Here is a 13,553-nt window from a genome sequence, read left to right as displayed (position 1 = left end):
ATTAGGAGAAATTTGCACTAAAGTGGTGAACTTTCGTGAGTATTTTTGTTTTAATTTTTTTTTGCAAATTGCTGTGGAAATGAGGAGAACTGAACACTGGGAAAATGAGAAATGTGGAGAAAACAAACCTGACAGCTTCGCCCATCCCTAGTTTGAGAAAAGCAGCCATGTAAACACAGAGAATGACCTGCCCATTTGCCCAGTCATGCCCATCATCAGGTACCACCCACATACAATGCCAAGGAGAAAACCATCTCTTTCCTTTGGCAACACAAGAGCATAACACACCACCACCACCACCACCACAACAACAACAACAACAACAACAACATTTTATTTCTCTTATATGCCCTTGCAGTAGAACTTGCTGTGCCCCTGGGTCCTGCATCCTTCTGTGCCTCTTAGTTTTTCCTCCTCCTGAGTTATTCACTTCTTCTCCTGCATCGCCGCATGGTTCCACCACGGTGAGGAATGTAATTTATTTGAAAATGGTGGGGGCTGTTAAGGTAGATGGATTGTTTGTGTCTAGTTTAAATACAGCATACATTAAAAAATAATAATTCTCCCACTAGATCCACCATTGCTTTTTGTACATTAAATTCCTTATTTTTCATTCCAGTTGAATGGCTTGGGTTATTATTATTATTGTTATTATTATTATTTCATTTCCAGGAAAAAAGAAACATTAAAAGTTATAGGATGGATAGCTTGTAACTTGAGGGCTATGTGCAAGGAGAGGCTGCAAAGCATATGGAAAGCGAGCCAAAGGAATGGCAGTAATACGTACATGAGTTACAGGGGGCTCATTCATTCCCATTACGAAGAAGTACACCACCATTAATAATCATTTTAAGCAAACGTTGCCTTGAGCTAACATGCCTGCTGTATATTTGGGGGAAAGTGAAATTTTATTTAATAAGAGCAACTATGCATACAAATTTCTCTTTCTCTCTCCCAATATTTATAGCGTCCATACTAGTCTTGGAACAGTAACATTTCTTTAGCTGGTGTGCTTCTAGAAAAATGCACCCTGGATTCCCTTTGTTTCAGTATTTACCTTGAATTTCACATTGTGGTGTGGTGGGGATTTCACATTCACAATGCAGTGCTGGGGATCTCTTTTGACCAGGGACCATCATGCCAACAAACTAACCGAGAAATGTGTGTTTGTGTGTTTGTGTGCATCCCTGCAGATCTTTATAGGTTTGTTTGGGACCGAAATAATGTCTCTCTGCATTCCGTGTTAAGGAAATGCATGTCATCTTAAGGTGCACATAAGGGAAGTCCCAAAATCTCACCGATGCCTAGCACATGGATGCCAGGTAGACTAAAAAAGTGAAACTGGCCAAATTCATCATGCACACACGACCTCCACTGATGGTAACATCTGCATAGTTTTTAAGCAAGCAGTTGTCACTACATCTGGTGCAATTAATTCTGTTAATTATATGTGATGCTGAAGAAGTGGCTTGTTTTTCCTGAGTTCTAGCATTATGAGAGTGAGGGTCAGTGGAGCAGTGGTCAATTCGGAAGTGCAGCTGCTGTTCATGGCAACCCCGAATAGCCTTCTAAGACCGAATAACAAATATGAATTTTTGACCAATGCAAAGATTCTGCTTTCAGTACCATACCAGCTGGTCTTCTCCTCCACCCACCACTGCTTTGATTAACATTAAGTCTGATGAAGACTTCTGGGAGTCTCAGACGTTTGCTCACGACTTTGTGACATTTGGGTTGGTCATAATAAAGAGACTTTGAAATGTTTCAAAACAAAAGTGGCAGTTTCGACCTTAGCCATGAATACTAATGTCAGTTTCTCTCGTAGAAAAGCTTATTTGTTTGCCATGAAAAGAATTGGCGTATAGCACCCCTGGAGAAGACATCATTGTCCCTGCTATGAAAGAAGAAGCCTTGCTTCATGAATCATCCACTGTAACACTGGAGAAGGTGAAAGTGTCTCTTTCTTCACACTGTTTTTAATTTCATAAATCTCTGAGATGTCCTCCCAACCCTTAGTTGCCTTTCCCTCTAAACTAAGAGACGCCTCAGATGCTTTCCCATAATCTCTGTTGCTATGACTTTTTCAAACCCCATGAAATCTAATTTACCTACTGCTGGTCTATATCCAAATGGATTTGGATTTAAATGAAACATAATTACAAATAGTTATGAATCCTATAATGGTGGATGTTATGGGCAACGAGACCAAGTCGGGTATTTCAAACCTGCCTCTTATTGCTTGGAAATCTCTGGGATCTTTTGTTAACCAAACTACAAAGGAGAAGATTCAGGAGTCCAGGAATGGTAAAAGATTTCATTCATAAAACTATCTCTCTGCATGATCTTATAGAGCAACAAAGAAGCGGGAAAGAAACAAATGGAGGAGTGGGGAAGGGAGCCTATTATGAAACAATGAGGAAATTAATTTAAGTAATGTGTGCTTTATTCTAACTATTTAAAATAGAATACTGATTGTGACCTAGGTCTGCTCTCTTTACAAAAATGTGGATTGAATTAACAAAATGATTCAGAAAACTGAACCTCCCAGACCCCCTGAGTAAAGGTTTCTGATTGTTTTATCCATCTAGTTGGGCAGAGAGGAAGAGGTGGCCAGAAACCAGTTAATGCCGTATTTACCCTGCGCCTTAAGTACAGTGAAAGTGTCTACCTAAATTTTAAAGACAAAAATGAAACTGCAATGGCTTCATTTCCCCAGTGGTACATGGAAGGCCCCACAGAAAGTAGGAGTTCCAAAAGAAAGCATTTTATGAACCCAAGTGTTCTGCAGCATTCTTTGAAGCCATTAACACAATCCATTGGGGCAGCTCATTTTCTGTGCTAAATCTGATCTATATATGCCATTCAGACATACAGTCATACCTCGGAAGACGAACGCCTCGTGAGTCGAATGTTTTGGCTCCTGAACGTCGCATACCCAAAAGTGATTGTTCCGGTTTGTGAACATTCTTTGGAACCCGGACATCCAATGTGGGTTCTGTGGGGTCCAATTGGCTGCAGGAGCTTCCTGCAGCCAATCAGAAGCCACGCTTTGATTTCAGAACGTTTTGGAAGTCAAACAGACTTCTGGAACGGATTCCGTTTGGCTTCCGAGGTACAACTCTACCCAGTTACCAGGTTAGGTAATTCAGTTTTAGATTCCACCTGAAAAACAAACTTGGCCCTACTACAAGCTTAGGGAATGGCTGAAAGAAAATGGTAAATACTTCAGGGTGTGTTTGTTAACTTCTAGTCTTGTTCTTGACCTTTAGTCTCGTTCCTTCTTGTTGGACAATCAAGGACTAAGAAAGTGATTGCAAACTAACTGTGGGAAGCAATTTTTATTCTTTGGTTGCCGGGTTGATTTTTTTCTGCCCAGAAACCCTGAAAAGACCTCATGCTAAGCTGCACATGTTGGGAAAATCAGAAATTAGTGCTGAGTTACAGCCTAGGTGACCAGTCAGTCCCCTGTAGTGTGCACAGCCGTGTTTCTATTATTTGCCATCAAGTACTCAAAAAAACGAAGAATAAATAGCCGCTATGATTGTGGGTATAGTGATTGCTTTAAAAGAGTAAAGGTAACCTAGGGTAGATCCCCCCTCCAAAAAAGTCACTAGTTTTCTCTTTATTTCACCCGTTATAAGCAAGCACCCTATCATCATCAACATAACTGCAGAATAAACAAATGTTCACTTCTCTCACATGCTACTTTATTGCTGGCTGGGATGAGAACACAACTGAAACGGAAAAGCAGAGCAAAGGAAAGGGCAAGAGTCTAATTCTAGCCCATAATACTGATAGTTCTGAGAGTTAACTCTTCAAAGGGTCATGTTACAGGCTGGTTTTCAAGAATCACTTATGTATTATAAGGTGATTGTGTTCCTGAAAAATCAACTCACAGTCAGGGAAAGTGTTAAGTGAGCAGAGTTTTGGGGACTCTTCCAGATGAGGCTTTTGTTGTGTACTTGCTTTGCCTTTCTCACTGAATTTTTCAGAGTCCTATTGTTAAATTAGAGACATCACCTTGCCAACAAAGGTCCGTATAGTTAAAGCCATGGTTTTCCCAGTAGTGATGTATGGAAGTGAAAGCTGGACCATAAAGAAGGCTGGACCATAAAGAAGACCATAAAGAATTGATGCTTTTGAATTATGGTGCTGGAGGAGACTCTTGAGAGTCCCACGGACTGCAAGAAGATCAAACCTATCCATTCTTAAGGAAATCAGCCCTGAGTGCTCACTGGAAGGACAGATTGTGAAGCTGAGGCTCCAATACTTTGGCCACCTCATGAGAAGAGAAGACTCCCTGAAAAGACCCTGATATTGGGAAAGATGGAGGGCACAAGGAGAAGGGGACGACAGAGGACAAGATGGTTGGACAGTGTTCTCGAAGCTACCAGCATGAGTTTGACCAAACTGCAGGAGGCAGTGGAAGACAGGAGTACCTGGCGTGCTCTTGTCCATGGGGTCACGAAGAGTCGGACTAAACGACTAAACAACAACATTGTTAAATTGCTGCTGTTCTTAAATCAAGCTGCCATTCTTTCAGCAGAGACTGCCACTGTCTGTCATGACACAAATTTAAAAGACGATTAAAAAATAAATAAATCCTGGGGTCAGTGGTGTAAGATGATTTTTTTTTTTCCATAGGGAAACAGGGCCAGAAGCACCAGCTTGCAAGGGGGATAGGAGGGCGATGTCATGCATGTGACATTGTGATGTCCTGATATCACGCATGTGAGCATCGCACCTGCCGCCCTAAGCAGGTCAGAAGCTTCCCAGGCTTTGCAAAGGAGATGCCAGGGCTCTGATAGGATTCTGGAGCCCTCCTGCCTCCTTGCAAAAGCTGGATGGGCTTTGGGAAGATGGCAGGATGCATCTTGGATGCATCAGAGATTCACACCTCCATTCCTAAGCTGGGCAGAAGCTTTCTGGGGCTTTGGGAAGGAGAAACATTTAGGGGGGCTAGCCTAGTCCCCTTAGTCCAATGACCGCACACCACTGCCTGAGGTGGGAGAGCAAAGCACAACTCTTGGAACCTGGATGACAAGGGTGAAGCCATCTTAGATGGCTTTTCAAAGGACATAAATTCATGGGGATAAGGATATCAGTGGCTACTGGTTGTGATGAACTGTGTGAGACTTCCAATATCAGAAGCAGTGTATCTCTGAAGGCTAGTTGCAGGGAACTGCAGGATGGGAGAGAGCTCTTGTGCTCAGGTCCCGCTTGTGTGCCTTCCGCAGGCATCTAGTTGGCCACTGTGAGAACAAAATGCTGCATTAGGCAGGCTGTTGGGCTTATCCACTAGGGCTCTTTTTATGTTCCCAGGTGATGGTTTTGGCGGATGCAGGCAAACCGCTATCTCTCTGCCTCACTCCCCCCCCACCTGCAATATAAGGATAATAATATTGATGCGCGTTATAGGGCTTGCTGCAAGGCTGTGGAGATAATGTTTCCAGACATACTTTGAAGTGTTAATTAAATGCTCTTATTACTCATCAGGCTCATGGGAAGCTGCTGTTCTTTTGTATTGGTGTTTTTTCTAGACCTGTGAATCATTTGCTTTGAAGACATTTTTTCACACAACTTTTGCTCAGGGAAAAGAAGTTGCCACCACACCGTACGCTACTCACATGGTTGTGAACCCCCCCCCCCATGTCTGAAATGTGATGAAACTACACCATAAGATGCACATATGTCTACTGTTTTCCTCAACTATAACTCAATATTAAGTGAGCACTTTCCTCATCTGCATGAAAATGCAGATGATGAGGATCTACCTGTGTTCTTCTGTGTCTTATTTCACCTCAAACAGCTCTCCTTCCACCAGTGCATGATGGTGTCAGGGACTGGCTGGACACTGAGGAATGTGCACTGGGGGGAGCAGGGTTGGAGACTGGCTTGGAAGAAGATCTAGAGGAGCCTGTAACAGCCAAGAGACAAGAGTCAGAAGCACGAGAAGCTGCAGGATTGGAGAGTGAAGAACAGCTGCAGGAAGTGGGAGAGATAGATCAGGCTAGTGTAGTCACGGTAATCTACACATCCTCCTTCTTCCCCCATCTCTCCTGCTCCGCTGTCTCCCAGGACCAGAACAGGACTGAAGAGGGAGGAGCAGACGGTTACATGGTGGAGTCTTTGTCTGCTTGTGTGCAGCTCAGTTAAAGGAGGGGCATAATCCATGGTAAGCCACTATCTCATCAAGTGCACACCTAGAGGTATCTGAGAGACATAGGATGGATGGACATACCTTTCCCTAACTTGTAAGTGTACTTTTGACAATAAAGAGTTGATTCTGGACATTCTTGTCTGTGGTACATGGCCATGTGTGTGCGTCCTCATCTACAATGAGTGATGCGGCGTTTTTTCAGACGAGGTCTCTTATTTGAAGGGTTGTTTGGTCCAAGCTCTGTTTAAAGATAAAGAACCATAAGAATGGGGAGAAGTGGCCTTGAAGTTGCCCATCAAGTGTTAGCAGCTGGACAGCAGACCGAGCAGGTCACCTGGTCACAATCTTCCCCACTACAGTGAAATTTATTCCTATTTAAATCACAGCAATTATTTCTAGATTTGCATTTATGCATACAAATTAGCACCTGAAATTTTATGCAGATCTGCTTCCTCTTATGTCCTCTTTTTTAAGTGATGTGTTATCTCTTTCTTTCTTGGGGTGGTGGCAACGTACTTTGTATTATAAAAACACAGAATTAAAAAAAAAAAAAAAAATCCCTTGCCCACAGGCTTGCAGTCTAAATAAGGATACACACACACACACACAATAAAATAAAGGGGAAGGAAGATGAAACATGCTGAAGACAGACCCCTCTTAATTTAGCAAAACAAAAGAAACTATAGATGTCTTGAGGCATTTCTTAAAGAGCAGAGGGGACCGGGTCATAGGAATGGCTGGGTACAAAAAAAATAAAATAAAATCATATTGAACATCAGTGTTCTTTCTCACGCAAAATATCTTTATTTTTATTTATTTAGCCAAATATTTCTAGGCTGCCTTTTAGCACCCAGCCCTCTTGAAACAGCTAACTCAACACATAATGTAAATGAAGCACATTAAAAAATCTTAAAACAAAACTCACAACAGTTACCAAATAAATAAATAAGCCCAGCAGCTTAAAAGCATAACCAGGAAACATTCCACTAAGTTAACAGAAAACAGTGTTAAACTGATCAGCAGTTTAAAATAACAGAACATTACTGTTCCAGTAATTCCAACAAAATTCTCTATGTTTTTTTATGTTTTTTTTTTTGTTTGTTTTTTTGCCCATCCCTACAATGGATGGAACATTTTGCTCAATGAAGTAGCCCAGTAACATATTCAGGGCTGCTGTCAGGAGCCGGAGTCAGGAGCAGGTCAGCATTTTTTAAAAACCTCAGGAGTCTGTGAAGCTAACTGTTTATTCAAAGAAAAGAAAACAATGAAGGCCCTAGTGATCCCAGCAACTCTTCCCAGTAGGTCTTGCCACAATGAGGCAGTTGCGAAGACTGAAGGTCCCTGCCTTCCCACAAATCTCTAAGACTCCTCGCTGGGTTCCTGCCCAAGCAGCCTAAGGCTCCACTGTCTTTTCTCTCTTTGTTGCATCCTCTTCATTTCTCTGCATGTTCTGGAATACCAGAAGAGAGGGGAGCTGGTTACAGCAGAAGGATGAGATTCCCTGAATTCTTCAGCAGCCTGCCTTATCTTGTCTCCTGGCCCTCCTCCTCTCCTGCCTCTGATTCTGGTCTACTCTCTTCCTCAGCCTCTTCCTGCTCACTAAACCCTGTTACCTCTTCAGCTTCCTCCTCCTCCTCCTCCTGGAATAAAATGTTAATAATAATAATAATAATAATAATAATAATAATAATAATAATAATTTTATTTTATTTCTGGGCAACTGTATTTGTGGACTCTTGTGTTGTCCTTTTCCCTTCTGTATTCTAAAAACTCAATTTAAAAATATAAATTGTGTACAAGGGTCCTTAAATACAGTTGTCCGGAAATAAATTAAGATTAATCATCAAAGTAAAGATTGTACAACCATACATATGTTTTAAGATGTTCATATGACTGATCAGAATTCCTCTCTGTTAACATTATGTGGCCAAATGTGCAGTTTGCCACATTCTGAGAAACGATCACATTGGTAATCTGTCATAACTGTGTGCATTCACAAGAAAGGTTGGCATTTTTTTCCTCCTGGTACATAGTCCCCAACTCGTCCTAAAATAGAAACGTGGGATCGTTGCAAAGTAAGTGCAAAGAGATGGAAGCAATAAAATGAAAGTATGATGATGAAGACAGAAGGTCAAATCTGAAGTGCTCAGGAGTTAACAGCCTCCAAGCAAGTTCTGCTGAAGAGAACACTCTGCATAAGGGAACAGACAAACAGTGATGTTGTTATTGGAACCCAAAGGATATGTCCATATTGACAGCTAACTATAATGGCTTCCATTATAACACCCCTGTTCTTCAGAGCATGCACAAGTGCTGCTGGGGGCAACAATATCATTGGAACAGAATTTCTTCCAATATACAGATTGATTCACGTTCAATGCTCTCTCTCTCCCTCCCTCCCTCCCTCCCTCCCTCCCTCCCCCTGCCCCCCGTTTCTAGGCTCGGAAGCAAAGTCAAAGTGGGCGGCACCAGGGCTTGGATGAATGAAATCTGTAAGCCACACGGCAATCAAACTGCAGAAATGATACCGAGCCCAGAGCGGAAGAGAGAACGATTGCTACTTAATATTCTGCACCGTTGGGTTTTTAATTGCATATAATGTGGGGCACAGGTTTCCAATCAAGACACCAATGCCAGATACAAAGAATAATCTTCGTCAGGGCACAAAGGTTTCGTAGGCACCGTGAGTAGACTCCAAAAATCACTGCCAGTATTCAGGTGGCTGCCTAGCTTCTGCCATGCCCTTTATATATGAATGTGCTATTAGAGAAATCCCGGAGCAATTGCATTAGTTATATAGCTGCTGTTTCATAATTGCATATCGCTGTCTTCCAGTTTTTGCCAACCTACGGAGTTGTGTAGGGAGGGGAGTTGCGTGGGAATTTCATTGATTAATTCCGCTCAAAGAGCCAACCTATGACATTGTCCAAGACATCGTGAAACAACAAAACCCAGAAGCAGAGGGTGGAAGGAAGGAATTAAGCAGATAGACATTTTGATAAATTATGTCCAATGCTTATTCAGATATAGACATGAACCCCCCCCCCCCAAATCTATAAATTAGTTCTTATTCAAAGTCAGGTTGTTTTCTTCAGGCTTTGAATGCACAGTGGTTGAACTTCTCTTTTTGCACACAGTTCGACAGTCTGATAACTTTATCCATAATTTTGGTCTGCATTTGAAACTTTTTAATTTCCCCATCTCCCTTTTATTCTACATATCAGAAGTTAATGACTACAATGTTGGGACTAGAGGAATGATTGGAGTAGCACACTTAATAATCCCCCCTCCCCATGATTACAGACAGTGTGCTTCCTTTTCAGATTAGCTAGTTATTTTATACCCTACGGCTAATTGTAAATACTTAAGATTATTGACATTTGTTCTAGCAGAAGTAAATAAAGCACTTCTAACTCAGATCAGCAGGATACACACACACACACAGAGAGAGAGAGAGAGAGAGAGAGAGAGACACAAACACACACATTTCTATTTGTGGACCAGTGTTATTTACTCTTCCGTAGCTGGGTTTTCATGAACTTGCGTGTGTGTTTATTAAAAAAAAATTTACACCCAGCCTTACACTATTAAAATGCTCAAGGCAACTTATGGTAACAGTTAAATGTGGATGATACCCAGCTCTACCTCTCTTTCAAATCAGAACCAGTGAAGGTCCTGTGTGAGTGTCTGGGGGCAGTTGAAGGATGGATGGCGGCTAACAGATTGAGGTTGAACCCTGACAAGACAGAAGTACTGTTTCTGGGGTACAGGGGATGGGCAGGTGTGGAGGACCCCCTGGTCCTGAATGGGGTAACTGTGCCCCTGAAGGACCAGCTGTGCAGCCTGGGAGTCATTTTGGACTCACAGTTGTCCATGGAGGCACAGGTCAATTCTGTGTCCAGGGCAGCTGTTTATCAGCTCCATCTGGTACACAGGCTGAGACCCTATCTGCCTGCAGACTGTCTCGCCAGAGTGGTGCATGCTCTAGTTATCTCTAGCTTGGACTACTGCAATGCACTCTACGTGGGGCTACCTTTGAAGGTGACTCGGAAACTACAACTAATCCAGAATGCGGCAGCTTGACTGGTGACTGGGAGCGGCCGCCAAGGCCACATAACACTGGTCTTGAAAGACCTACATTGGCTCCCAGTACGTTTCCGAGCACAATTCAAAGTGTTGGTGCTGACCTTTAAAGCCCTAAATGGCCTCGGTCCAATATACCTGAAGGAGCATCTCCACCCCAATCGTTCTGCCTGAGGTCCAGTGCCGAGGGCCTTCTGGAGGTTCCCTCACTGCGAGAAGCCGAGTTACAGGGAACCAGGCAGAGGGCCTTCTTGGTAGTGGCACCAGCTCTGTGGAATGCCCTCCCACCAGATGTCAAAGAGAACAACAGCTACCAGACTTTTAGAGGACATCTGAAGGCAGCCCTGTTTAGGGAAGCTTTCAATGTTTAATAGACTATTGTATTTTAACATTTTGTTGGAAGCAGCCCAATAATAATAATAAATAATAATAATAATAATAATAATAATAATAATAAAAAAAAAAAAAAAATACAAGAAACAGACATGATATGGCCACAAAAGGGATCAAAAGAAAACAGTCTGGCGAGTCAAATACCTGATGAGAAAAGTGTTTCTGAGCTGGTAGAAGGGTGACTATGGAAGAGGTAAGGTTGACTTCCTCCAGAAGGTAGCTCCATGCTCTAGGAGAAAACTATGTCTCAGCCAAACATGACTGATGCTGGCAGGATATGAAGGAACAGAAAATAGCCTTGCAATATCTAATCCCTTGTGGTAAATTTGGTGGACTTCTTTTGTTGCAGGTTCTTCTTGAAACGTATAGGTGATATCCATCTGGAGCTGAGTTGTAAGTTGGATGGTGCTTGGCGATCCCATCTGCATGTTGGACTTCTTCAAGCAAACATGCAGTAGGTTCTTCAAGCGCCACACTTTTGATCAATGGATTGCTAAGGCTTTCCAAAAGCAGTTGCTTTGTTTACTTTCAGTTCACTTCAATCCAGTCTTGCTCACTGGGAAAGTGGTTACCAGAATGAACAATACATTTCCCCCTTCTTTGGATAAATTTATTAAATTCCAAAACAAGAAGAAATTCTTCATTTCCAGCCCATAGTATGCCAGACTTAAAATGTTCAAGTGCACAAAGTTCTAAAGAAATCACTTTATAATGTCAGTTTTGATCTTTAATCAACCGAGTCCATTTTCCACCAAAGTCTGAAGCTCTGATGGGTTCTGGCTGGTGAGAGGAGACATGGCTGTGACAATTAATAGTTGTACCAGGATGTCTTGAAATCAGGTAAAGTGTTAGCAGGTTAGACATTATCCTCCTCACAGCTCAGTACTGGGCCTCAGATGCAATTGCCAACTGCTGATTAAACATTTCACCCTGACTAATTTTGAGCAAGCACAAGAGGTCTCTAACATTTGTAGAGTCTGTCTCCAACCCTAATTCTCCATCCTTGGCTCTCTGCATGTGGATTGGCCAAGCTAAAAAACAGGGTATGAATAGTTCAGCATCTTCGCTTACATTCCATCTGGTGCTCTGACCCTTAATCAGACTCGTCCTCTTCCAAGTGTCTCCTCCCACACTGCACATGGTCCAGCTGTGTGTTATTTAGCTGTCTAGCTCTTTTCTCATCATGGCAGTTGATAGGGTACATTAGTCATTTTTTGGTGCATGATTTGTTTTAATATCTGCAGTACTGAGTACTATAGTACTAAGAGCTATTGCAAATGAGAATTGCATGTTTTAGTGTGTGTGTTTAGAGATGATTGATAATAGATAATAGATAGATAGATATAGATAGATGATAGAGCCTAGAGCCTGCTGGATCAAGCCACTGGCCCATTTGATCCAGCTTCCTGTTATCTCACAGTGGCCAGCCAGTTGCTTGTGAGAAGCCTGCAAACTGCACTTCCCAGCGACTGGTCTTCGCAGTCATGCTTCCTCCAAGAGTAGAGGTAGAACACAGCCATAATGTCTAGTAGTTTTGATGGCCTTGTCCTCCATGAATTTGTCTAATCTTCTTTTAAAGCCATCCACATTGGTGGCCATTGCTGCCTCCTGTGTGTCACAGTATTGCCAGGAAATGCCTTTGAGGAGTGGCAGAGGGAGACAGAGAGGAAGTGGTGAATGGGGAAGAGGGAGAGAGCCAAGAGGCGGAAAGGCTCACTGGTGCTGAAACAGAGCCCCAGCACCGCACAGGGAGCTCAGGAACAGACGGAGAGCCGGTCCCTGTGCTGTCTGCACAGGAGAGGAGGGGGTTAAAACGCAGGGAGGAGAGACGTCCCATGAAACTTCCCCACCTTTTCTGTTGGAGGAGAAGCCAGAGAAAACCACTCCCTGAATCTGAACCGGATGATTCGGACACATAATTGCATTGTGCTGCTTGCACATATGTAAAATAAAGAACTGTAAATATCTGAGTGAGCAGAGGTGCTTATTGCGAAGAGCATACACAAGCCATCACACTGTGGGAGGGAGTTCCATAGCTAAACTATGTGCTGCATGAATAAATATTTTCTTTCCTCTTTCTTGAATCTTTCAACATTTGACCTTCATTGAGTGACCTTAAGTTCTAATGTTATGAGAGGGGAAGAAAAGAAATTCTGCAACCACTTTCTCCTTTTCATAAATTTCTATCATGTCACCTCTTGCATACATGCATGTTGCTGTTTTATGGTCCACTCCCAGTCATATTTACTCATAAGTAACTACATTTGAGCTCCCTGGGCCTTACTTCCAATTCAGCATGCTTTGGACTTGAGCTTGTTTATGGCTATACCATAGACAAAGACGCAAACCTGAAAGAATATCAGTCCACCAGGGCATGATTTGGTGTGCATCACTGAACAAATTTGCTCTACATAAAGTGGACAGTGATTTGCATTTTTGTTCTGTGTGGCACAGAAGAGTCCGTTTTCCTCAACTGAAATTTCCCCCTTCCAATCCCCAAAAGGTTTTGCCTAATTCATTTCATGCCTTTTGTTTCCTATGGTCAATATTGTGCCAGCTCTTGTTAAAACGTATTTATTGTAATAACATCTTTGCTGTCTGAAATTTCTGATTCCTCCAAGTCCTTCCATATATTTTTATACTATGTGACTAATTGTCTTTCTTAACGGAAGGTCATTCATTCTTTTGCTTCTTTGTGCCTCTGCTAACTTCCCTGGTTGTTGTTTTTTCTCTCTCCACCCTTCCAACAAATGTATTCTTTCTCCCCTTGCCATATGTTTGCCATCATTACTTGTACCCCATACGCTCTGCCTCCTGCTCATACGTCAGAAATGTAGGGAATTTGGACCCTCCATGCTCCGATTTGCTGATGAAAAGACACAGTATCAGTGGTAAGACAGACAGGGCTTTCTCAGAG

General features: G+C 42.5%; 2 long non-coding RNA genes across 2 annotated transcripts in view; one reads left to right on the top strand and one right to left on the bottom strand.

Annotated features, from left to right (window-relative positions):
- The window catches only part of LOC307216357, a 621,279-nt gene that overhangs the window by 284,598 nt on the left and 323,128 nt on the right, over positions 1–13,553 (bottom strand). The gene's annotated exons all lie outside the window — the stretch shown is intronic.
- The window catches only part of LOC307216337, a 355,708-nt gene continuing 345,095 nt past the window's right edge, over positions 2,941–13,553 (top strand). Inside the window, exon 1 of the long non-coding RNA XR_013839036.1 lies at positions 2,941–2,992. This is a non-coding gene — a long non-coding RNA (uncharacterized lncRNA). The remainder of the gene's footprint in view (positions 2,993–13,553) is intronic.

This window comes from Podarcis cretensis (genome assembly GCF_951804945.1).
Source record: "Podarcis cretensis genome assembly, chromosome: 5".
In the NCBI taxonomy this organism is placed as follows: Eukaryota; Metazoa; Chordata; class Lepidosauria; order Squamata; family Lacertidae; genus Podarcis; species Podarcis cretensis.
Note: the sequence above shows the minus strand (reverse complement) of the source record. Positions and strands in the feature narration are given on the sequence as shown.